Source organism: Sorex araneus, chromosome 6 (assembly GCF_027595985.1).
Source record: "Sorex araneus isolate mSorAra2 chromosome 6, mSorAra2.pri, whole genome shotgun sequence".
In the NCBI taxonomy this organism is placed as follows: domain Eukaryota; kingdom Metazoa; phylum Chordata; class Mammalia; order Eulipotyphla; family Soricidae; genus Sorex; species Sorex araneus.
This window is the reverse complement of record NC_073307.1, coordinates 62,102,423-62,126,709: the sequence shown is the minus strand read 5'-3', so window position 1 is coordinate 62,126,709 and position 24,287 is coordinate 62,102,423.

Here is a 24,287-nt window from a genome sequence, read left to right as displayed (position 1 = left end):
GCCAGCAGGACAGGCAGGGCCAGGTTGGTTTGGGCTGGCAAGTCCAGGTTGGTTTGGGCCGGCATAGCAGGCAAGACCAGGTTGGTTTGGGCCGGCAGGGCCGGGTTGCTTTGGGCCGGTAGGCCCAGGTTGGTTTGGGCCTGCACGGCAGGCAGTGTAAGGTTGGTTTGGGATGGCAGGACCAGGTTGCTTTGGGTCGGAAGGGCAGGCAGGGCCAGGTTGATTTGGGCTGGCAGGGCCAGGTTTGTATGGGCCGGCAGGTCCCGGTTGGTTTGGGCCGGCAGGGCCAGGTTAGTTTGGGCCGGCAGTGCCAGGTTGTTTTTTGCCGGCAGGGCCAGGTTTGTTTGGGCCGGCAGGGCAGGCAGGGCCCGGTTGGTTTGGGCAGGCAGGGCAGGTAGGGCCAGGTTGGTTTGGGTCGGCGGTCCAGGTTGGTTTGGCCTGGCAGGGCCGGCAGGGCCTGTTTGGTTTGGGCCGGCAGGGCCTGGTTGGTTTGGGACAGCAGGCCGAGGTTGGATTGGGCCGGCAGGCCAGGTTGGTTTTGGCTGGAAGGGCAGGCAAGTCCACCTAGGTTTGGGCAGGAAGGGCCAGGTTGGTTTGGGCCAGCAAGGCCAGGTTGGTTTCGGCCGGCAGGCCAGGTTGTTTTGGGCCGTCAAGGCCAGGTTGGATTGGGCCGGCAGGGCAGGCAGGCCCACGTTAGTTTGGGCCGGCAGGGCCAGGTTGGTTTGGGCTGGCAGTGCAGGCAAGACCAGGTTGGAAGTGGCCGGCAGGGCCAGGTTGGTTTGCCCCGGCAGTGCAGGCAGGGCCAGGTTTATTTGGGCCGGCAGGGCCAGGTTGGTTTGGGCTGGCAGGGCCAGGTTAGTTTGCGCAGGCAGGGCAGGCAGGGCCAGGTTGGTTTGAGCAGGCTGAAGCAGGTTGGTTTGGGTCCGGCAGGGACAGGTTGTTTTGGGCCGGCAGGGCCAGGTTGGTTTGCGCTGGCAGTGCCAGGTTGGTTTGGGCCGGCAGGGCAGGCAGGGCCAGGTTGGTTTGGACAGGCAGGGCCAGATTGGTTTGGGCCAGAAAGACCAGGTTGGATTGGGGCGGCAGGCCAGGTTGTTATGGGCCGTCAGGGCCAGGTTGGATTGGGCCGTCAGGGGAGGCAAGATCAGGTTGGTTTAGGCCGGCACGGCTGGGTTGGTTGGGCCGGCAGGGCCAGGTTGGTTTGGGCCGGCAGGGTCAGGTTTGTTTGGGCCGGCAGGGCAGGCAGTGCCAGGTTGGTTTGGGCAGGCAGGGCAGGCAGGGCCTGGTTGGTTTGGGCCGGCAGGGCCTGGTTGTTTAGGCCAGCAGACCCAGGATGGTTTGGGCCGGCAGGGCCAGTTGGTTTGGGCCGGCAGGGTCAGTTTGGTTTGGGCGGCAGGACTGGGTTGGTTTTTGCCGGCAGGGCCCTGTTGGTTTTGGCCGGCAGAGCAGGCAGGGCCTGGTTGATTTGGGCCTTCAGGTCAAGGTTGGTTTGGGCAGGCAGGGCAGGCAGGGCCAGGTTGTTTTGGATCTGCATGGCCAGGTTGCTTTGGGCCAGCAGGGCCAGGTTGGTTTCGGCCGGCAGGGCCAGGTTGTTTTTTGCCGGCAGGGCCTGTTTGATTTGGGCCAGCAAGGCCGGCAGGGCAAGGTTGGTTTGGGCAGGCAGGGAAGGCAGGCCAGGTTTGTTTGGGCCATCAGGTTCAGGTTGGTTTGGCCCGGCAGGGCCGGCAGGGCGAGGTTTTTTTGGGCCGGCAGGGCAGGCAAGACCAGGTTGGTTTTGGCCGGCAGGGCCAAGTAGTTTTGGGCCGACAGGCCAGGTAGGTTTGGGCCGGCAGTGCAGGCAGGGCCAGGTTTGTTTGGGCCGGCAGGGCCAGGTTGGTTTGGGCTGGCAGGGCCAGGTTAGTTTCGGCCGGAAGTGCCAGGATGGTTTTGGCCGGCGGGGCCAGGTTGGTTTGGGCCAGCACAGCCAGGTTGGTTTGGGCCGTCAGGGCAAGGTTGCATTGGGCCACTAGGGCTGGCAGGGCCAGGTTGTTTTGGGCCAGAAAGTCCAGGTTCGTCTGGACCTACAGGGCAGGCATGACCAGTTTGGTTTGCGCCAGCAGGGCCGGGTTTGTTTGGGCTGGCAGGGCCAGGTTGCTTTGGGCCGGCAGGGCCAGGTTGCTTTGGGCCGGCAGGGCCAGGTTGGTTTGGGCCAGCAGGGCCAGGTGGGTTGGTCCGGCAGGGCAGGCAATGCCAGGTCGGTTTGTTCCGGCAGGGCCAGGTTGGTTTGCGCCAGCAGGGCCAGGTTGATTAGGCCGGCAGGACCATTTTGGTTTGGGCCGGCAGGGCCAGGTTGGTTTGGGCCCACATGGCAGGCAGAGCAAGATTGGTTTGGCCGGCATGTCCAGGTTGGTTTGGCCCTGCAGGGTCGGCAGGGCCAGGTTGTTTTGGGCCGACAGGGCCAGGTTGGTTATGGCCGGCAGGGCCAGGTTGCTTTGGGCCGGCAGGACCAGGTTGGTTTGGACCGGCAGGGCCTGGTTGGTTTGGGCCGGCAGGGCCAGGTTGGTTTGGGCCAGCAGGGCCAGTTGGGTTGGGCTGGCAGTGCAGGCAGGGCCAGTTCGGTTTGGTCCGGCAGGGCCAGGTTGGTTTGGGCAGGCAGGACAGGCAGGGCCAGGTTGCTTTGGGCCGGCAGGACAGACAGGGCCTGGTTGTTTTGGGCAGGCAAGGCCAGGTTGGTTTGGGCCGGCAGGGCCAGGTTGGTTTGGGCCGGCAGGGCCAGGTTGGTTTGGGTCGGCAGGGCCAGGATGGTTGGGGCCGGCAGGGCAGGCAGGGCAGGTAGGTACGGGCCGGCAGGGCCAGGTTGGTTTCGCCGGCAGGGCCAGGTTAGTTTGGGCCGGCAGGGCCAGGTTAGTTTGGGCCGGCAGGGCCAGGTTGGTTCTTGCAGGCAGGGCCAGGTTGGTTTGGGCCGGCAGGGCACGCAGGGCCAGGTTGTTTTCGGCCGGCAGGGCACGCAGGGCCAGGTTGTTTTGGGCCGGCAGGGCAAGCAGGGCCTGGTTGGTTTGGGCCGGCAGGGCCAGGTTAGTTTGGGCTGGTAGGGCTAAGTTGGTTGGGCCGGCGGGGTCAGGTTGGTTTGTGCCGACAGTGCCAGGTTGTTTTGGGTCGGCAGGGCCAGGTTGGATTGGGCCGACAAGTGCAGGTAAGTTTGGGCCGGCAGGGCAGGCAGGACCAGGTTGGTTTGGGCCGGCAGGGCCGGTTTGGTTTCAGCCGGCAGGGCCAGATTGTTTTGGGCCTGCAGGGCCAGTTTGGTTTGGGCTGGCAAGACCTGGTTGGTTTGGGCCGGCAGGGCAGCCAGGGCCAGGTGGTGTGTGCCGGCAGGGCCAGGTTAGTTTGGGCCGGCAGGGCCAGGTTGGTTCTTGCAGGCAGGGCCAGGTTGGTTTGGGCCGGCAGGGCAGGCAGGGCCAGGGTGGATTGGGCCGGAAGGGCTGGCAGGGCCAGGTTGGTTTGGGCCAGCAGGGCCAGGTTGGTTTGGGCCAGCAGCGCCAGGTTTGTTTTGGCCGGCAGGGCCAGGTTGGTTTGGGCCGGCAGGGCAGGCAGGGCCAGGTTGGTTTCGGCCGTCAGGGCCAGGTTGGTTTGGCAAAGCAGGCCCAAGTTGGTTTGGCCAGGCAGGGCCAGGTTGGTTTGGGCCGGCAGGGCCAGGTTGGTTTGGGCCGGCAGGGCCATGTTGGTTTGGGCCACTTGGCCAGGATGGCTTGGGCCGGCAGGGAAGGCAGGGCAAGGTTGCTTTGGGCCGGCAGGGCCAGGTTGGTTTGGGCCGGCAGAGCCAGATTGGTTTGGGCCACTTGGCCAGGATGGCTTGGGCCGGCAGGGAAGGCAGGGCAAGGTTGCTTTGGGCCGGCAGGGCAGGCCGGTCCATGTATGTTTGGGCAGACAGAACCTGGTTGATTTGGGCCGGCAGGGCCAGGTTTTTGGGGGGCGGCAGGGCCAGGTTGGTTCGCACCAGCAGGGCCAGGTTGGTTTGGGCCGTCATCGCCAGGTTGGATTGGGCCAGCAGGGCAGGCAGGGCCAGGTTGGTTTGGGCCGGCAGGGCCGGCAGGGCCAGGATGTTCTGGGCCGGCAGGGCCAGTTCGGTTTGGGCCGGCAGGGCCAGGTTGATTTGGGCAGGCAGGGCCAGCTTAGTTTTGGCTGGCAGGGCAGGTAGGGCCAGGTTGGTTTGGGCCGGCAGGGCCAGGTTGTTAAGCCAGCAGGGCCAGGTTGGTTTTTGCCGGCAGGGCCACGTTGATTTGGGCCAGGCAGGCAGGCAGGGCCAGGTTGGTTTTGGCCGACAGGGCCTGGTAAGTTTGGGCTAGCAGGGCAGGAAGGGCCAGTTTTGTTTGGGCTGGCAGGGCCAGGTTGGTTTGGGCCGGCAAGTTTAGGTAGTTTGGGGCCGGCAGGGCCAGCAGGGCCAGGTTGGTTTGGGCCGGCAGGTCAGGCAGAGTCAGTTTGGTTTGGGCGGGCAGGGCCAGATTGGTTTGGGCCGGCAGGGCCGGGTTGGTTTTGGCCGGCATGGCAGGCAGGGCCAGGTTTGTTTGGGCAGGCAGGGCAGGCAGGGCAGGCAGAGCCATGTTGGTTTGTGCAGGCAGGGCCAAGTTGGTTTGGGCCAACAGGACCGGGTTGGTTTTGGCTGGCATGGCAGGCAGGGCCAGGTTTGTTTGGGCAGGCAGGGCAGGCATGGCCAGGTTGGTTTGGGCCGGCAAGGCCAGGTTTTTTTGGGCCCGCAGGACCATGTTGGTTTGTGCAGTCAGGGCCAAGTTGGTTTGGGCCGGCATGGCCAGGTTGGTTTGGGCGGGCAGGGAAGGCAGGGCCAAGTTGGTTTGGGCCGGAAGGTCCAGGTTGGTTTGGGCCGGCACGGCCAGGTGTTTTGGGCCGGCAGGGCAGGCAGGGCAAGGTTGATTTGGGCCAGCTGGGCCAGGTTGGTTTGGGCCGGCAGGGCCAGGTTGCTTTGGGCCGGCAGGGCCAGGTTGGTTTGGGCCGACAGGGCCAGTTAGTTTTGCGCCGGCAGGACCAGGTTGGTTTGGGCCGCAGGGCAGGCAGGGCCAGGTTGGTTTGGGCCGGAAGGTCCAGGTAGGTTTGGGCCGGCAGGGCAGGCAGGGTCAGGGTGGTTTGGGCCGGCAGGCCCGGGTTGGTTTGGGCCGGCAGGGCAGGCAGGGTCAGGGTGGTTTGGGCCGGCAGGCCCGGGTTGGTTTGGGCGGGCTGGGCCAGGTTGGTTTGGGCGTGCAGGGCCAGGTTGGGTGGACGTGCAGGGCCAGGTTGGTTTGCGCCAGCAGGGCCAGGTTGGTTTGTCGAGGCAGGGCCAGATTGGTTTGGGCCGGTAGGGCCAGGATGGTTTGGGAGGACAGGGCCAGTTTTGTTTGGGCCTGCTGGGTTGGTAGGGCCACGTTGGTTTGGGCCGGCAGGGCCAGCAGGACCAGGTTAGTTTTGGCCGGCAGGGCCAGGTAAGTTTGCGCTGGCAGTGCCAGGTTGGTTTGGGCCGGCAGGGCAGGCATGACCAGGTTTGTTTTGGCCGTAGGGCCAGGTTTGTTTGGGCCGGCATAACCAGGTTGGTTTTTGCAGGCATGGCCAGGTTGGTTTGGGCCTGCAGTGCAGGCAGGGCCAGGATGGTTTGGCTGGCAGGGCCAGGTTGATTTGGGCCGGCACAGCCAGGTAGGTTTGGGCAGGCAGGGCCAGGTTGGTTTTGGCCGGCAGGGAAGGCATTGCCAGCTTGGTTTGGGCCGGCAGGGCCACGTTGGTTTGGGCCGGCAGGACCAGGTTAGTTTGCGCCGGCAGGGCCAGGTTAGTTTGGGCCGGCAGGGCCAGGTTGGTTTGGGCAGGCAGGGCCAGGTAGGTTTGTGACGGCAGGGCCTGGTTAGTTTGGGCCGGCAGGGTTGGTTTGGTTTGCGCCTGCAGGGCCAGGTTGGTTTGGGCAGGCAGGGCCAGGTTGGTTTGGGCCGGCAGGGCAGGCAGGGCCAGGTTGGTTTTGTCCGGCAGGGCCAGGTTGCTTCGGGCGGCAGGGTCAGGATGGTTTGGGCTGGCAGGGCCAGGATGGTTTGGGCCGGCAGGGCCAGGTTGGTTTGGGCCGGCAGGGCCAGGTTGGTTTGGGCCGGCAGGGCCAGGTTGGTTTGGGCCGGCAGGGCCAGGTTGGTTTGGGCCGGCAGGGCAAGGTTGATTTTCACCTGCAGGGCCAGGTTGGTTTAGGCCGGCAGGGCCAGGTAGATTTGGGCCCGCAGGACGAGGTTGGTTTGGGCCGGCAGGGCCGACAGGGCCAGGTTGGTTTGGGCCATCAGGACCAGGTTGGTTTGGGCCGGCAGGGCCGGCAAGGCCAGGTTGGTTTGGGCCGGGAGGACCAGGTTGGTTTGGGCCGGCAGGGCTGGCAGGGCCAGGTTGGTTTGGGCCGGTAGGGCAAGCAGGGCTAGGTAGGTTTGGGCTGGCAGGGCCAGTTTGGGTTTGGCCGGCAGGACCAGGTTGGTTTTGGCCGGCTAGGCCAGGTTGGTTTGGGCTGGCAGGGCCAGGTTGGTTTGGGCTGGCAGGGCAGGCATGACCAGGTTTGTTTTGGCCGTAGGGCCAGGTTTGTTTGGGCCGGCATAACCAGGTTGGTTTTTGCAGGCATGGCCAGGTTGGTTTGGGCCTGCAGTGCAGGCAGGGCCAGGATGGTTTGGCTGGCAGGGCCAGGTTGATTTGGGCCGGCACAGCCAGGTAGGTTTGGGCAGGCAGGGCCAGGTTGGTTTTGGCCGGCAGGGAAGGCATTGCCAGCTTGGTTTGGGCCGGCAGGGCCACGTTGGTTTGGGCCGGCAGGACCAGGTTAGTTTGCGCCGGCAGGGCCAGGTTAGTTTGGGCCGGCAGGGCCAGGTTGGTTTGGGCAGGCAGGGCCAGGTAGGTTTGTGACGGCAGGGCCTGGTTAGTTTGGGCCGGCAGGGTTGGTTTGGTTTGCGCCTGCAGGGCCAGGTTGGTTTGGGCAGGCAGGGCCAGGTTGGTTTGGGCCGGCAGGGCCAGGTTGGTTTGGGCCGGCAGGGCCAGGTTGGTTTGGACCGGCAAGGCCAGCTTGGTTTGGGCCGGCAGGGCCAGGTTGGTTTGGGCCGGCAGGGCCAGGTTGGTTTGGGCCGGCAGTTTGTATGTTCTTGGATGTGAACATTCCAAATCTTTCAACTCTTAAGCCTGGAACTATAGATTCCCAAGCAGCGAGAAGGACAGAGACACTAACTTGATAGTGTGAAAGCAGTAGGGTTCTATTCCAGTATACTGGGGTCAACTATCTCACCCACAGAGTGGTTTCTTGACTGCTAACCCGAATTTAGGCAGCAAGCAGTTTAATAAGGGTTTGATTACATAAGCAGTACTTGTCTAATTGTTTCTGAAAAAATCTCAGCTAGCTATCACACAAAGGTGTTTTGGCAAATGTCTAGCATAACAGTGGTCAGGCAATAGTTAAACATAAGTTTCCATTAATAGTTCTGGTTACATATGCAACTCATTCTTTTAGGGTTCACAAAAGACAGTTCTGGGCCATTTTGACTAGGGGCATAATGAATGTTTGAGCCCACTTGCTGGCCTAGGAACTTTCCCAGGTGGGTTCCGGTTGGCTACTTTCATTGCTGAGAAACCGAGACTGGTTTTGCTGATTTCTGCAACATTAACAGGCGTCAGTATTGCCCTTCCACAAGAAAACACTGTTAGGCGGAAAAGAAAGAGTAGGAGGCTCTGGGAAAAATTACAGACTTGCACCGTTAAGATTTGTTTTGGGGTAAGTGTATTCTTTCTCCTTCATTTTTTACACAAAAATATTTATCAAAGGAGTAAACTCATAAAGTCTGTTAAAGCCTGTCCTGTAAGATCTGAGTCCTGTCAGATGTCGCCCCCAAATAAAGACAAAATAAAGAACTGAATCTTGAGAATATATGGCTGCATTTTAAAACTTTGCTGTTTGTAGACAACTTCCTCTTTGCTTTATTTATGTGTGTAGGGAGGGGAGGGGATTTGGTATTGCTGCCAGACCCAGCAGTGCTCTGGGATCACTCCTTGGGGATTCAGTGTATGAAGTTAAGGCTCCACATGCATGGCGAGATCCCTGCCCACTGGTTTTTCTTTCTGACACCTGCAAACCTTTGAAACTGCTTTGAAGCTGCAGTCTGTGCTTCATACTGGCATCATGCTGGGAGCCCCAGGCATCAGCAGCCCTGCCATGACCTCTAACAGCTGGACCTCATCTCTTTGCACCACCAGCCCCATCGTGCCAGTCAGTGTTCCTCTCACAAGGCCGATCGTATTTATATAGAATTTGAATTCCTGGGGTCATTGATAGGCCAGGAGTGCAGTTCCTGGCCTTGCAAGCAGCCTGCCATGTGGCAATCTCTGGCACAATGCAGGGTCCCTCAAGCACTGTCATGAGTAATCTCAAAGTTCTGCCACTTGTGGCCCTAAAATTCAAAACTTTGTTCTATGAATCTGGCTGGTGGGTGTTGTTGACAAAATACCATTCTTTTTTCCCATTCTTTTTCTGTTTCATGCTTATGATACTCAGTGGGGTTCCGAGGACTAAACCCAGGCCAGCTGTATGCAAGGCCAACATCCTAGCAGACTGTAGCTCCAGCCCATAAATTTATTCATTTTTGATTGGAGGCTCTGCTAGGCATTGCTCAGAAATTACTCCTGACTCTGTGCTCATTGATCCCCTCATGCACGGCGTGGGAACTTCTGGGTGATTGGGAATGAATCTGGGTTGACTCCGTGCCAGCAAGCACCCTGTGCTCTGTGCTATCTCTGTGGCCGTCATAAAAATGATTTTACTATGGGTAAAGTTAAAAAAGTTGTGAAATTAGATCTTCTTTTTTCTCATTAGAACGCAACTTACTCTTTCAGTTGTGTGTTTTTATTTGGGGTCCAGTCAGCTGTGCTACGGGCTCACTCCTGAGTGTGAGCTCAGGAATCACTCCTGCTGGGCTTGGGTAGACCTTATGAGGTGAGACATGCGTATGAAAAATGCCCTCCTTGATATGTCGTCACTCTGCTCCCAGACCTAATTTTTATCTTTTGTACAAGATTTCTGTTTAGATATTATAGTATTTTCAGTTAGAGTGGACCAAAGGCACCTGAGGGATGGGCCTGCAGCTCAGCTGCTCCTGTCTTCACCATGGGTAGCCCAGATGCCAACCCACTTCTGCATCCCCTGGATACAAAGGAGCATCTGACAGTGTCTCCCCTGGGTGCATGTGCTGAAGGGTGTGGCCAGTCAGGACAGTTCTGGCACCAGGGCAGGGACTTCTGGTTAGGGCCCTGTGGTGGTTCCCTCTCTGATGCTCACAGCTCTGATTTATCGTCCAAGTTTTGGGCAGAGCTTCGTGCTGATCCTCAGGAATTAGACGTTGGAGAGAGTGTCACCCTGCTGACCATCCCCAGGTAGTTGGAGAGTGACAAGATGACAGAGCGCAATGACAGGCTTCCAGGGCTGTCAAACTCTTGAGTTGATTCTGGAAGGAGCCCTGGGATGTGTCTCCTGGTCGGAGTGCCCCATGCTCTGGTGTTTGACATCTTTGTCCCTGTTTGTTTTGTTGAATTTGTATTTGGGGGCTGGAGCGATAGGGCAGCAGTTGGCGTTCACCATTCACGCGGCCGACACGAGTTCGATTCCTCCACCGCTCTTGGAGAGCCCGGCAAGCTACCGAGAGTATCGAGCCTGCGGCAGAGTCTGGCAAGCTACCCGTGTGTATTGGATATGCCAAAAACAGTAATGATAAGTCTCTCAATGAGAGATGTTACTGGTGCCCACTCGAACAAATCGATGATCAACGGGATGACAGTTACAGTGACAGTGTTTGGGGGCCATACCCAGGGATGTTCAAGGAGTACTTGCAGCTCAGTGCTCAAGCATCCCCCATGCCAGGTCTTGGGAATCTTTTGATGTACCAGAAAAATAGGCTGGTTTGTTCAGGTTTGTTTTCTGAGGTAAGATGAGGTGACTTGCGGGGAGTTGATGGGAGGGTCACACCCTATTGTGGAGAGCCTCCACAGGACCGAGTGCCTCGTAAACAACACCTGTTCTTGTTAATTTCACCGTGCTTTGAAAACAGGATGTCCTGTCACGCCCACAAGGTGTAACTAGCCTATCAGCTGCAGACACTTGGGCGTAAACAAGCAGCGAGAGGTATATAAGGAGGGAAGCTGCCTAGCTAGTGGGTTCCCCCCTGGTTCCTCTTCCTTCGTCCATCCATTGTTTGTCCTCTTTTCCGTTTGCATGAGAAGGTTTCTTAATAAATCGCTGCAAGAAGAATCTCCGGGTTGCGTTTTATGATTCTCAGGGGTCACTTCTGGCTTAATACTAAACATTGGACCAGCGTGCTTGGGGGACAAGATAGGAAAATGGGGATTGCCCGCTCTACACACTCTCCCTGAGCCTGCCCTCCTGTTTCTCCAGAGAGCCTGCTGCTCTGTTTCTTTTCTTATTATTTGTCCCACAGGGGAGGTGCTCACAAGTTCTTCATGGCTCTGTGCTACCGATTCTCCCTGACCAGTGGTAGGGGCTTCTAGATGTGCTGACTCCATATGCACCCTAGAAACTACAGTGACTCGGGTCCCAGTACCTGTGTTTACCCTATTTTGTCCTTCCCACTCTGGAGAGCCTCTGCCTGCGCAGTCACACAGTCTCACGTTCCCTTGCTGCTGTATGCGCAGTTCTGGGCATGTGCTGGTTCCAGGGAGCTGGAGGAAAGGGTCTCTCCAGCCTGCAGAGGGCTTCGGGACCAAGACGCTTCCCTGCTTTGAGAGGGATCGAGGGCGGTCCTGAACCCTTAGTTCAGAATCCTATGGCACACATGTCCTTGTACAGCTTTGAGTCACTCACTGGACATTGAGTGTCCTGTTCTCTCCCTAGTGATCAGGGGCTGTGGCATGCATGGTGTGTGTGCTTAGTGTTTTTGGTTTCAACCCAGCATCACATTTGGGGTCCTGCTTGGTCTGTGCTCAGATGTTCCTCTCTACAGTGCTCACTGGAACAGTGGTGCTAGGACTCAGCCTGGGGTTTTAATGTGCAACTCTTTCTTGAAACCTTCTAGTATAGCGCCCTCACATTTTACCCAATCCAGCTACCTTAGCGTGATCTCTGGGCCCATCCACCGGAGTTGCACATGTAATATCGTTTCTCCTGAGACTGTTTGCCCTGAGTCCCTCTATGGCCCTGGGGGTCCCATTGTCACTATCTACAACCGGGTGGAACAGGCCCTTACTAATGCCCCCTTGCGTACCAGACACAGAATGTTCCTTGATGTGGCCGTAAGCTTCACCCCCAAAGAAGAACGTGCCTGCACGCTGCCTTCAGAGGAAGCTCTATGGGGACTTGATGCTGTAGACCTGCCAGCACCTGCAGGCTGTCGCTGGGAGCCATGTGTGTCCGACTTTCCTGGAAGATCCACCGGGGCTCCTGTGAGTTCAGAAAGGACTGGGATTCTGATGGACAGGATGTTTGACAGCTGTACAGACCACTATTTCTTGTGGTCCTCTCTTTTCTTTCTGTTTTTCTTATTGGGTCAAACCTGTAGGTACTCAGGGGTTACTCCTGGCTCTGTACTCAGGAGTACACATATATAAAAAACAATTCTCACATATATAAAAAGCCTTATATATGTGAGAATTGTCTATCCTCAGCCTTACTGTGCATATGAAAACTGTGCATTTGGACCACAACATCCCCTTTTGCTGGATGTTGTGGTCCAAATGGCATTCAAGTAGGGCTAGAGTGATAGCACAGTGGATAGGGCTTTTGCCTTGCATGCAGCCAACCAGGGTTTGATTCCCAGCGTCCTATATGGTCCCAGAAGCACCGCCAGGATTAATTCCTGGTTGTAGAGTCAGGAACAACCCCTGAGCATTGCTGAATGTGACCCAAAAAGCAAAAAAACATAAATCAAATGGGATTTAGGAGATTGACTCAAGTTGGATACATGCAAGGCAAGCACCCTATGTCCCATACTGTCCCTCAAGTTCCTCTAAGTAACTCCCTCCTATTCCTGAATCAGTATAGTTCTTGTGCTACCCTTCACTTGAGTGTATTCATTTTAGTTTTTCCTTTTGGTTTTGGTTCAGCGCTCACATCCACATTTCTTCTAGCTCTGTGCTGAAGGATCACTTCTGGCAGTGCTCAGGCATCCATGGGGGTCCTGTGGATTAACCCAGTCTGCAGCTTACGAGGCTGGTGCATTACCCACTCTACTACTGCACCAGGCTTGCAACTTCATTTATTATTTTGTCATTTTATTTCTATTTGGTTTGGGGGCTACACCTGGAAATATGCAGATTACTCCTGAGTATATGTTGGGAAATTTCTCCCTGCAGTGCTCCAGAGCCATATGGATGCCAAGGATGAAATCCAAGTTTGTATATCAAGTATGTGCCTGCCCCATTGTACTATCATTCCAGTGACATGTTCATTTTCTTTTCTATTTTTATTTTTTGGCATTTTGGGTCATACCTGGCTATGCTCAGTATTGTTCCTGGCTCTGTACTTAGGAATTACAGCTGGCGTTGATCAAGATACCATATGGAATACCTGGGTTTGAACCTGTGTCAGCTACATGCAAGGCAAACACCCTATCTGCTGTACTATTGCTCTGGATCCAAGAAGTTATTTGCTTTTGGTCTCACCCCATCAGATACCACGCTACTTCACTGCGCGGGTTCACTTCTAATGATTCTTGGGAGTCTTCAGCATGACTCAGTAGTTCTTTGAGTATTGTGTCTCTGATAGGCGCCAATCTGGGCATATAGAAAATGGAGATTTTTATATTCCCATCTTTTTTGTTTTTTTGGGTCACACCTGGCGATGCACATGGGTCACTCCTGGCTCTGAACTCAGGAGTTACCAGTGGAGTTGCTCAGGGGTCCCTGTGCGATGCAGGTAATCGAACCTGGGTCAGCTGTGTGCAAGGCAAAAGCACTACCCACTGTACTATCACTCTAGCCCTGTTCATTCCTTTCCTGTATTTTCTAGGGTTTTATCATGGACACAAGGTGTTGACCTATAGCCTTTTCCTTGTAACTAAACTGAGCATTCATTTCTGTGGGGTCAGGGCATTCTGGGATGAAACCTTTTCCAGTTTCTCAGACCTTTTGAATCATAGGGAAATTTATCCTGTAAAAAACCTTATATATGTGAGAATTGTCTATCCTCAGCCTTACTGTGCATATGAAAACTCATTCTGGAGGGAAGCCTTATATATGTCAGGAGTGTGGGAAGGCCTTCATTCACACCTCCAGCCTTCGTCAGGATAGGACATTTCATACTGGAGTGAAACCTTTTGTATCTTAGGAATGTGGGAAGGTGTTTGGTCTTTCCTCAAGTCTTTCTAGTCATAGTAAAACACATACTGGAGAGAAACCTTATGTTTGTACACAATGTGGAAATGTCTTCTATCAATCTGGGGATCTTACTAAACAGTGGAGAGACACTTCATCAGTGTCTGCTATGTGGGAAGGCTTTCACTCTACCCTTAGGCCTTACTGTGCTTAAGAGGATTTGTACTGGAGAGAGCCCTTATCTATGTGAGGAGTGTGGGACAGCCTTCCTTTATTTTTAGCCTTCACCAGGCACAAGAAAATGCATACTGGAGGGAAACCTTTTGTTTTTAAGCAATGTCGGAAGGCCTTTTCTCAGTCTCTAAAGGTTGCTAAGCACTGGGAAATTCATTGTGGGGAGAATCCTCAGGCTGTCAGACAGGTGGGGATTTCATTGTGGGGAGAATCTGCAGGCTGTCAGACAGGTGGGAAAACCTTCAGTATGTCCTCATAATTTACTCGGCATATTCAGTGTGGATAGAAACCTCGTCAATGTCAATCATGTGGGAAGGTCTTCAGTCTTTACTCAGGCTTTACTCTGCCTCTGAGAACTTATAATGGAGAGAAGCTTTATATATGTAAGGAACTTGAAAAGGCAATTTGTCAGTCTTCATCCCTTACTAGACATGAAAATGCATACCAGGGGCCGGAGCGATAGCACAGCGGGTAGGGCGTTTGCCTTGCACGCGGCCGACCCGGGTTCGATCCCCGGCATCCCATATGGTCCCCCAAGCACCGCCAGGAGTAATTCCTCAGTGCAAAGCCAGGAGTAACTCCTGAGCATTGCTGGGTGTGACCCAAAAAGCAAAAAAGAAAAAAAAAAGAAAATGCATACCAGTGTGAAATCTTACGAATGTTAAGAATGTGGGAAGGCCTTTGTGTTCCACTCAGGCCTTAGGAGACAATGTTAAATTCATACTGGATGACATGCCCTAACCCCAAGTAAGAACAGGCCCCTTCAGTAATACATGGTTTGTTTGTATAAGGAAGTGGGGTGACCCAATGTGGAGATATGGAGGAAATAATCCGAGTATTGTGGGACACACTTCCCATGACGTCAGCACATAAGGGAAAGGTACTTGCTTGTTATCACTCGGGTGCAGCGATGTCAGTGTCCCAGCATTTGGACTTGATGAGTCTGTTACCTTGTAATTAATGGGCCTTAGTGATTGAAGCCAGGAAAATGGTGATTAAATTAGAATTAAATAAACAGGTACTAAATCCTCCCCTCACTTCAGGCTGTCAAGGCTGACCTCTGTCTCATTCTTTGCCCAGACTCTGGCTTGGTTCACAGGCCCTGGTTTGGTTTGTGGGGATTAATGACAGAGATTAACCATGATGCAAACCCTTTGAAATTAGAAAAACGGCAAACCTCCATTCTTCAAGCCCTCTAGTAGTATGCTCTTGGGAGAGTCACTGAGCATATCATCCTGTCTCTGAGGTCAGCAATCCACGTTTGGGGTGGACTCAGGGAAACTTATGTGTCCCTGGGGTTGGTGTCACATCAGCTGCATGCAGGGAAGTACCTTACCTGCTGCAGCATCTCTGCACTCTCTATATTCAGGTTTCCTTAGATTTAGAAAACCATTAAGGAAAAAATTTCATAAAGTATTAAGTAAGCAGAATGGCCTTGACAAGTTTCTTTAATAGGGTGGATAGAGACACTTTACATGGACTTTACTGTGCATAGAAAGACATTTGCTGTTTTTTGAGATGATCCAGAGGCCCCTGAATCAGATGTTTTACAAATGGTGGGAACATGAGAGATTCACCAACATCCACCCCCATCTCAGTAGGAAAATCCACGTAACTGTGATTACTAGTAATAAAGGGTAAACCTGGGTTCCAGTGACCTCAATTCAGCAGTAGTGAGGGGAGAAAAAGAAAGGTCAGACTTTTGCTTGGAAGCAGTAAAGTTCCAGCAATCTAATACTCACCAGAATGGAAAACACCATTGTGATCTGTCAAAAAGGCCAAACAAGGACACAAAATTACAAGTATGGTTTACTGACTGTTAGCTTCATGTATGCGTCCATTCTGGGGTTGGTCTACATGCCCCGTTTTATATGCTTACTTATATATTTTCGTTTGGTGGCACACCTGGTAATTCTTAAGGGTCACTCAAGGTGGTGCTCGGACCCTATTTGGGATACCAGGAATGGAATTCACGTCGACCAAGTTCACAGCAGGTGGCAGTGCACTGTACTCTCTCTCTGTGTTTATAATTTTGTTCTGGAACTGCCTCCTGGGTTTTCCTTACAGAAAAAAATCTACTACTTGTGTGTTATCAAGGGGTAGAATGTTGACTGGACAGTGCTCTCTGATGTCTTACCAGCCCTTGCTCCTGTTCCAGTGTCTCTCCAGGTCTCTGGGCTGCTGCGTGGCCAGTTCCTCTCTGCATCTTCAGGACTGACTTGGAGGTCACTGCTTTCACCCCACCTTGATTGATGACTTCCCCAGAAACTCATTGCCCCATGCCCCACATGCTTCCTATCTTCCTGTTTTCCTTTAAAGAGCCCCCTTTGCATTTCTCCTGATGGACTGTGTGAGAGCATTGGTTCATTGTTTGCCCAGCACAAGACCAGAGGATACTCCTTAATCCCCACTATCCCCCAATGTGTGACAGGCCACTCCAGCAGCTCCCTCTCCACCCCTTTACGCAAGCCCACCCCTCCGAGCCACAGATTCAGCTGGGTGGGGATAATGGTTTTCTGCACATCTGAAGTCTGGACCTTTAAGGCTGCTTGCTGAAATGGAAGTGACATCACAGTGGGGCCTTCCTGGTGATTCTATTCCTGGAAATGGGTGAGAGTCATTGTTCACTTGGGTAAAGGACAAAGTGGGGCCCCTGCGAGCACGTGGGGATCTGAAGTCGATTTTGTGGCAGGACGGGAGCAGGCTCCCATGAGTGCTCGGTGCCTCCCCATCTCCATACTGAGCTGCGCGTCACCACCAGCTTGGGGGGCACTTTTGCACTTGTTTTTCACTTGTTCCCTGATATCCAGGTGGTTCCTGAGGTGCAATGGAGCTTTGGGGAGTGCAGGGGTCGAGGGTGTGAGTGTGTGATCTTGAGGGGCTCCTGCAGCCACAATCGCCTCCAGCTGTGAGATGGGGCAATGGCAGGTGGGTGCAGGGCTCAGAGCGGGGGCTGTGGGCCTGGGGCTTAGGGACCTGCCGTGGGCAGGAGCTTGGCCATCTGACCCCCCAGCTGACCGTGTTGGAGCCTTGGCCCCAGTCTCGCTGCTGTAGAATCTCCAGATTCACTTTGAGGGGTAGAGTCGAATCACACTCAATGGCAAGAGATCCTGTTCTGGTCCTACTTTTTATTGGCTGCCCTGGTGGGATGGGGCATCCCGAGCAGTGGATCTGTAGGTGACTGGGGTTTGCCAATGACAGTTTTCTTTTTGGGCCATTTTTGGTGTGGGCTATTTTTGGGTGGCTATTATGCCCTGGGATACCCCGAGGGCTTACTCTGGCCCCCGACTCAGATATTATTCCTGGAGTGTTCTGGGGGCTGTGGGGATGCAGAGGATTGTCTGGTGTCAGCAAGGAAAGTATCGTAACAGCTTTACTGTCTGTTCGAACAGGAATTTCTGCATTGTAACATCAAGTTGCAAGCTCTGCTGAGACCCCTGGCTATGAGGTGAGTACTGCAGGTAAAGGGTATGTGTGTATTTGTAGAAAGTATAGCACGTAAAGGGTGTGTGTGTGTGTGAGAGTGTGTGTGTGTGTGTGTGTGTGTGTGCGTGCGCTCGAGCATGTGTAGAAAGTTGTTTTTCAGAGGAGAGGGAGTGAGGGATTCCCCTCACCCCCTACCCTTATAGAGCCACATTTCAGGCTTTTTTTGCAGGGGGTACAGTCCTGATGTTGGTTGTCGCTGATGTGCAGGAGCTCCTGTCCTTGGAATCTGCCCCTGGCTGCGCCTTTGAGAAACTTTTGTGGGTCCCAGGGAGGAATTCTCAGGCCAAGGCAGGGATGAGTTTTCAGTCTTGTAGCCAAACCCAGAGCTTGTGTTGCGAAAGGCAGCACAGATGCCAACCCATTTTGCCTCCCCTGGGGAGACAGAAGCATCGGGCAGTGTCCCCCAGGCAGGTCTGTGAGCTGGTGCCTGAGGGTGTGGCTGGGTGATGACATGCCATCAGACACACCATCCCCAGGTAGGAGGAGAGTGACAGGATGAGGCGAGGCAGTGACAGGAGGCTTCCTGGGCTGAATGTCTCTAAGATGTTTCAGGAAGGACCCTGCCATATGACTCCTTGTCGGAGGGCCCAGCTCTTTTCTGTATGAACCCACATTTGAGTCAGTTGTATTTGGCTTTTGCACCACACCCAGTGTAAAGGGTACTCATACCTCAGTGCTTAAGGATCAGTTTTGACACGTCTCAGGGACCATAGAGGGTGCTGGGGGGTCAAAGGCTGGCTTCGGAGTGTTTTGTTTTCTTTGGAGGGCTACAACCAGTGACTCTGGGAATACTCTTGGCTCTGCACCCTGGCATTGCACCTGGCAGTGCTTGTGGAACCATGTGTGACGATTGGGTTCACCAGCCCGACCTGCTGTCCTGTTACTCTGTCCTGCTGCTATGTTTTCTTTTGTATTTATTTTTGTGCGACAGTGGAGGTGCTCAGGCCTTCTTGGCTCTGTGCTCTGGATTCTGACCTGATACTCATCACTGGTCCCCCGGATGTGCTGGCCTCATTTGCGCCCTGGTAGCTAGAGTGACTCAGGTCCCAGGTTAGGTGCGTCTCCCATTTTGTCCTTCCCCCTGTGGAGAGCCTCGCCTGCTCTCTCACACAGTCCCGCATTCACTCGCTGCTGTTTACAGTTCTGAGCAAGCCCCAGTTCCAGGGAGACGGAGCAAAGGATCTCGGGCTTTTGGGCTCAAGACACTTTTAACTGCTTTGAGAGGCATGTGCAGTGACCCTGAACTTTGCTCAGAGTCCTACAGGCTCATATGTGCACACACAACTTTCAGTCGATGCTGGACATGGAGTGTCCCCTTCTCCCTAGAACATGGGCTGTTGGGTGCAGGGGGTGTATGTTTAGTGTTTTGGCCTAAAAGCAGGGTTACTCCTTTGGGTCCCACTGGTTCCGTGCTCAGTTGTTACTCCCCACAGTGCTCATAGGAGTAGTGACTGGGATGTCCCTGGGGTTACTGTGAGCAAGGCCGCCACCTTCAGTAACCTTCCAGTAGAGCATCCTCACATTTCAGCAGATGCATCTCTCTTAGAGCAATGTTGGGACCTGAAGTGAGTGGAGTCCTGTGAGCACACTGCGTCTCCCCATCCCTGCACTGTGAGCAGTGGGGCTGCGCCAGCTTGGGGGGGTCCTTTAGGACTTGTTCTTCACCTGTTTCTGATAAGCAGGTTGTTCCTGAGGCGCGGCGGGGCTTTGAGGGACCCAGAGGCTTTGGGGCTGTCGTGGGGGCTGTGTCCGGATGCAGGGGTCTCGTACATGAGTGGGTGATTGTGGGGGTGTACCTTTGTCCACGATCGCCTCCAGCTCTATAAAGGTTCAGCAGCGTGTGGGTGCAGGGCTGAGATCGGTGGCTTCGGGCCTGAGGGCTTCAGGACCTGCAGAGGGCAGGGGCTGGCCATCCCTAACCTCCCAGCATGGGACTGAGCTGGCTCTGTCCCAGAGCTGTTGGTCCTGGTGCCACTAGTGTAGAACCTCCAGATTCACTTTGAAGGGCAGGGCCCCAGCTCCCCTGCAGCAGGAGGCCCAGTTGTCCTCTGTTCTATGACTGTCATGATGGGGCTGGGTTACTCAGTCATTGGGTCCCTGCTGGTGTTTGCAACTGACATGTTTTCAGTGTTGTTTAGGTTTGGCTTGTGTACCACATCCGGAGATACTCAGGGTTTACTCTCGGCTCTGCACTCGGGAATTCCTGCTGCCGTTGCTTTGCGGACCATATGGGATGCTGTTGATCAATCTGGTTTGGCTGTATGTGCATGTACGCAAGTTTCCTACCCACTTTATTCCAACTTTTGTGCGTTTTTTTCTAGGTCAAGAATTGCTGCTTCTTAAGGTCCAGTTGAATAATACCTCTCCTGACCAGATGACCCCTACCTGTTTGTTATGGTGAGTAGTGAGGTTAAAGTTTTGCATTTTTTTAAAAGAGAAATAGTTGTTTTCTGGGGTGGGTGGTGTTGTTTTGGAAGCTTTGCTCAGGGTCACTACTGATGTGGTGAAAATAATTTGATTATAAATTGCCAGAGCAATAGTAAAGCAAGTAGGGTGCTTTCCTTATAAGCAGCGAACTCAGCTTCGATCTACATCTGGCATTTTATATAGTCTCTGAGCCCCACTAGGATGCAGGGGTCGTTTGTGTGACTATGTGATCCTGGGGGGCCCCTTTCGCCACCATCGCCTCCAGCTCCGGGATCGGGCAGCAGCGGGTGGCTGTGGGGCTGAGCACTGGGCCTGCTGTGAGGGTGGGCGGGGATTGGCCTTCCTGACTCTGACAGCACAGGACTTTGCTGGACCCTGTCCAGAACCTTTTATTTTGTTGTGGGGACTTGTGTTGCTGTAGGTTTTCCTGGTGGTCCTCAGGCCTTCCTTTGGGCGGTCCTCAGGGAACAGCCCCTGTCACCCTACCTGCTGTTCTCTCTTTGACTTTCTAAGAGATTTCCTTCAGTGTTTGTGTTTAAAAGTGAAGGAGTGAGCCCATAACAAAGCTAGTTGGGTGGAGTGACAGTACTGCGGGGTGGGTGTTGGTCTTACCCATGACTGACTGGGGTTTGATCCCCAGTATCCTATATGCTCCCCCAAATGTCACCGGTTCTATGCAAATACATAAGCCTAAGAATTAGTTTGAGGATTGTCAGGCTCCTTACAGGGATCCTCCCGAAGGATCTTCCCTCTGCTGTTGGCCTGTTTGGACTGTGAGAACCACAGAGATGCCCTCCACCTGCCCGGCCTATCCACCCAGGGATTGTTCGACTAATTCTTACCTTGATTGCTGTGATTGATTTCAGAACTCAAAGCACAGCATGAGGATTTGTTGTTGCTGAAATTTCACTTGAGAATGTTGTCACCAAATAGGAGTGAATGGCAAGATTCACACGTGGAATAGACATATTTCTATGCTGGCGGGATAGCTCAGTGGAGCGAGCATGTGACTTGAAAGGTGGGGTCCAGGCTCCATCCCTGCACCTCATCTGTGTTCCCGCAACAGCTCAAGAGGAAATCCAGAGTGTAATGCTGGGAGTGGAGGGCCTTAGTCTCACTGGGCACTGACATTAGTCAAATTAAAACCTAAATACATTGTATTATTCTTCATACTAATGGAATACTGTGTTTGCCTCTGTAGAATGTTCGTGCAAGTGTTAATGTTTCAAAGAAGTGGTTGGTGGGCCCTAGTGATAGCACAGTGGGGAGGATGCTTGGCTTTGTATGAAGTAGAAAGCTGGATCCATCCCCAACACCCAGAAGGTCCCCAGCACCCCACTAGGACCCATCCCTGAGCACTGCTTGATGTGCCCCCTCACAAAATTAATACATTGCTGGAGCGATAGCATAACAGGCAGTACGTTAGCCTTGCACATAGATGACCTGGGTTCGATTCCTCCATCCCACACGGCAGAGCCTGGCAAGCTACCCGTGGCGTATTCGATATACCCAAAACAGTAACAAGAAGTCTCACAATAGAGACGTTACTAGTGCCAACTCGAACAATTGGATGAACAATGTGATGACAGTGCTACTATAAGAAACATAAAATTATAGCTGAACATTACATCAGCATATCTCAAAAAAAGAGACTTTCTCTGCACAACCAAGGTACAATTCTTCTTGACTACTAGTACAAATTTTGAAGAATTTCATTTTTGTGTCATAATAGCACAGCAGTAGAGCGTTTGCCTTACATGCGGCCTTCCTGGGTTCGATTGCTCTGTCTTTCTCGGAGAGCCTGGTATGCTACCGAGAGTGTCCTGCCAGTACAGCAGAACCTGGCAAGCTCCACGTGGCATATTTGATATGCCAAAAACAGTAACAAGAAGTCTCACAATGGAGACATTACTGGTGCCCGCTCGAGCAAATTAATGAGCAACTGAATGACAGTGCTAGAGTGCAATTCATCCACTACCAAACTACTAAATGACTACTCATTACAGAGGAGAGAAGGGACCTTCTGTTCATGTGGCTGATCCATTTTAGATCCCAGTTAAATTCAGTACATAGTCAAACTTGAGCACTGTTTGAAGAGTTGCTGAGCACAGAGCTAAGAGCAGCTTGAGAACCCCAATGGCTATGAGCACACACAGATCCATATAAAGGAATATTGATTACACATGTAATACTTTTCCATTCACCAATTCCTAAGCCTGATTCTAGGTCACCCACAAAATTAGTTTAACAAATTCTGGGCATGTGATTCACTTAGTTTCTAGCCCACTCCTGTAACTGAATACATGAACAGTTGGAGCTACTCCAGCAATTGGAAGTTCAGTGCAATGTAAACAACAATCAGGACAGTTCAGTTGGGAGGTGCTGACCCAGGATCCATGGTTAGAACCCCAGAGGGTTCCCCGAGCCCAGTGTGGAGTGATCCCTGAGCAGTCAGGGAAAATGCTCGGCACTACAGAATGTGCACCCCCAAAACGGATAATGAACACAAAATATTATGATATCTGGATATTAACGCCCAGTGATTTCTGAGCATTGTTTTTTTGTGGTGTTGGTTGGGGGTCAGGTTTGGGGCTATTACTGGTGGGTATTTGCAAGGAAATCCTTGTGGATTTTATTCCCTTTGTGAAAATATAAACACTCTGGCTTCATCCTCTGACTGTCCGGTAGTTGGCGACCCCACAGATTTCCTGCTGATCTGATCCAAGTTCAGGAACGGGAAAAAAATCAACTTTCCTGACCAGAAAGTACCAGGTCAGGAATAGTTGGAGTCTGGCCCTTTAACACTCCAGCCGGAAGTGTGGGTGACGTCACCGAGTTCCTGTCTGAGGGTGGCGGCATTTCCATTCGGCCGCAGAGCATGGGGACTGGGGCAGGAGGGGAAGGGGGATCCCGGGGCGGACAGGGGGTCCTGGCTGGGTGGCTTTGTGCCGTGGCGGGGGCGGGGGGGAGGGGGGCGGCGGCCCCACCCGGGTGGCCCCTCGCCCTGCTGAGGTTCCTACAGTTCGTTCCTGCCCTTCAGGGAGACGAGGGGGATTCTGAGGGAACTTACCTCAGGGCTGCCGGCGGGCGCGAGTCCCGGGGAGGCCTGGCCGCGCCCGGCGGGGCTCGGGGCGACTCCGGGCTCTGCACTCGGGATCCTCCGGGGGTCGGGGGACCCCGTGGGGTGTCGGTCAAGGCCCCGCCCTCCCCGCTGCCCTGTCGCTCAGGCCCGGCCACAGAGAGAGACAAGAGGGAGCCCCAGTTCCCCAGTTTCCCGCACGTGGGCGGGGCGTGCACGGCCGCCTCCCCATTGGTTCCTGCGGGGACACTCGGAGCCCCCGGGGGTCTCGGGCTGGGGCGGGGGGTCACCCGGGAATGTTCCCGGGCCGGTCCTTGTCGGGCCACTTCTGTCATTGTGACTATGGAGTCGGGGCCGAAGGGTCGGTTTCCCTGGAAAGGGGGGAGTTAGTCTCTCTTTTAATTAAAAACAAAGTTTTGTTTCATAATACTTGACCGACATCCCGCCGCGTGCAGGGTCCCTCCTGGCTCTGCACCAGGGGACTCTCCTGGCGGGACTCAGGGTCCTGTGGAATGTCAGGCTCGGTCCTGTCAGCCCCGTGCACGGCAGATGCTCTCCCAGTGCACTGCCCTCTGCACTGGCCGGGGACTCAGGAGTGTGTGGCTGACCGTTTGATTTTCCCGGGTTCCTGCGCCTGCGGTAGGTTTTTGGGATCCTGGGAGATGCGGAGCTGAAGAGACTCTGGCAGAAGTGGGTCTAGCATCCGGGCTGTGTTGGAGCAGAGTGGTCCTTGCAACCAAATGTAGCAGGTGGTAGGCTGGTCACTTCCAGGATGTACCCCTAGATGTACCATAATGCAATCTAGGATTTCCATTGGTCACCACACCCTTATTTCTTTGTTTTACATAATTTTTAGATTTTTTATGGTGAGGGAACACATGGCAATGTTCAGGGGTTATTCCTAACTCTGCACTCAGGGATCACTCATGGTGGTGCTCAGAGAAACGTGGGATGCCGGCAGTCAAACCTGGGTAGACACGTGCAAGACAAGAACCCCACCCACTATATTTCTGTTATTATCAATTGTAGTTTTTGGTCCACAGCTGGCAAGTGCTCAGGGCTCACTCTTGGATCTTAGCTCAGGCGTGGCTCCTGGCAGTGCTGGGGTGGGGAAATCTATGTGCTCTTGCATATTAACCCGGGCTCAGCTGCTTGAACAAAAAGCATCCTATCCATTTACTATCTCTGCTAACTCTGATTTTATTTTTCCCCAGAAAAATAATTTCTGCTTCCCCTGTTAGGTTTCAGAGCAATCCCTCATTGACGGAGGTATTTCTCCAGGACGAGAGGCTGCCCTTTCTGTTCTGGTGAGTACTTGCAGAAATGGGATTTTCAGGGACCTGTTGCACTAGGTTTTAGATGTATCACTCTAGGGGCGGGAGCCTTAGTACAGCCAGGACAGTGTTGGTCTTGCTCAGGACGGACCTGGGTTCAATCCTCCCATACCCCATAGGAGTGTCTGAGCATCAAGAGATCTGGCCCAAAAACCACAAAGAAAGAAAAGCTGAGGGGGCTGGAGCGAAAGCACAGCTGGCAGGGCATTTGCCTTGCACGCGGCCGAGCTGCACTCAATTCCCAGCATCCCATATGGTCCCCTGAGCACCGCCAGGAGCAATTCCTGAGTGAAGGGCCAGGAATATCCCCTGTGCATCGTCAGGTGTGACCCAAAAAGCAAAGCAAAGAAAGAAAAGCCGAACAGTAGGAGAGCAGACAGGGCACTTGCCTTTCATGCGGCTGAGGGGTTTGTTCTCCAGTACTGCATAGGGTTCCCTGAGCACTGCCTGGTGTCTCCCAA